The following is a 1,846-nucleotide window of genomic DNA, read 5'->3' on the forward strand; positions in this document are numbered from 1 at the left end:
AAGAGTGACTTACCTCGTGGTCCACTGGTTAGGACTCCACGCTTCCACTGCAGGGGACTCAGGTTCGATCCTTGGTCAGGGAACTAAGATCCTTTATGGTACATAGCGTTGCCAAAAAATTAGAAACAACCAAAAAACAAACCTTCGGAAGAATGGTCTCCTCTGTGGAGAGACAAGAGGAATGGATCAGAGTAAAACCTCCAGCGGCTTCCACAGGATTAGAAAGTTTTCATTCTGTGTGAGGTCATGGGCATGTGGATTTTTATTTTATTGTTATGCTTCAAAACGTCAATGTACATATTTTTTGATCCAGTAATTCCACTTTTGAGAAATCTTCTTGCAGAAATGAAAGACCAATATACAAGGATATGCACAAAAAAGAAAGAAAGAAAAATTAAGCAAAAGAAATAAATAGTTACTATGTAAGCTCCATATATATTCTACTTTGGGACTCAGCTAAGTGTGATACATATTGGTTTTTCATAAATGCAAAACTTGATGATAAATATTATGAGCATTACCCTATGCTATGCTTCAATAAAAACTATGTTTTAAAACAAAAAAAAACTTTAAGTGATATTTTAACAAACATTGTTTGGTACAAAAAGATACATACGCATACTTATAATAAGGTATATTATGCTAATAAAAGAACACTGAATATGACAAAGTGGAGAAAGTCTGCTGCTGCTAAGTCACTTCAGTCGTGTCCGACTCTGTGCGACCCCATAGACGGCAGCCCATCAGGCTCCCCGTCCCTGGGATTCTCCAGGCAAGAACACTGGAGTGGGTTGCCATTTCCTTCTCCAATGCGTGAAAGTGAAAAGTGAAAGTGAAGTCGCTCAGTCATGTCCGAGAATTGTATTTGCCTCTTTTTTTATGCTACTAGAGAAAAAAGAGGCAAATACAGTTCTTTCATACCGCACTTTAAGAATGTTAAGAACAGAATGTTCCATAGGATTTTCTTCAGTCCAAAATTTTAGTATATTTTGGTAGTTGTTCCATCAACAATATTTTATTTCTTTTTAAATGTTTTTAAGGTTTTTATATATTTTTATTTATCATTATTGATGTGTAGTTGATTTGCAATATTATATGAGTTTCAACATAGTGGTTCAATTGTAAAGTTACATACTTCATTTATAGTTATTACAAAATATTGGCTATATTCCCTGTGAAAAGTGAAGTGAAAGTGTTAGTCACTCAGTTGTGTCTGACTCTTTGCGATCCCATGGACTGTAGCCTGCCAGGCTCCTCTGTCCATGGGATTCTCCAGGCAAGAATATTGGAGTGGGTAGCCATTCCCTTCTCCGGGAGATCTTCCCAACCCAGGGATCAAACCCTGGTCTCCTGCATTGCAGGCAGATTCTTTACCATCTGAGCCACCAGGGGAACCCCAAAAAAGTGACCTAAACACTTGACTAAAGAAGATATATACTGGCAAATTTCCTAATAAACTCTCTTCTCTACTCCTAAAGATCTCTTCAGGAGGAAAAGAACCCCACCTTAGCAGAGGATGGTTTCGATCCATCGACCTCTGGGTTATGGGCCCAGCACGCTTCCGCTGCGCCACTCTGCTGGTGTACTGTACCATACATCCTTGTAACGTATTCATTCTGTACATAGTAATTTGTAGCTCTTAATTTTCTAACCCCATTAAACCCCACATCCCCCTCCCCCTGCCCAGCTGCTGCTGCTGCTGCTGCTAAGTCGCTTCAGTCGTGTCCGACTCTGTGCGACCCCATAGTTGGCAGCCCACCAGGCTTCCCGTCCCTGGGATTCTCCAGGCAAGAACACTGGAGTGGGTCGCCATTTCCTTTTCCAATGCATGATCCTGCTAGTAATC

At 40.4% G+C, this 1,846-nt stretch overlaps 1 non-coding gene across 1 annotated transcript; it reads right to left on the minus strand.

Annotated features, from left to right (window-relative positions):
* Window positions 1–1,507: 1,507 nt before the first annotated feature.
* On the minus strand, window positions 1,508–1,579 carry TRNAM-CAU (transfer RNA methionine (anticodon CAU)). The gene has a single exon. It is a non-coding gene; the product is annotated as a tRNA-Met (tRNA).
* Between the last annotated feature and the right edge of the window lie 267 nt (window positions 1,580–1,846).

Source organism: Bos taurus, chromosome 12 (assembly GCF_002263795.3).
Source record: "Bos taurus isolate L1 Dominette 01449 registration number 42190680 breed Hereford chromosome 12, ARS-UCD2.0, whole genome shotgun sequence".
Classification (NCBI taxonomy): Eukaryota; Metazoa; Chordata; class Mammalia; order Artiodactyla; family Bovidae; genus Bos; species Bos taurus.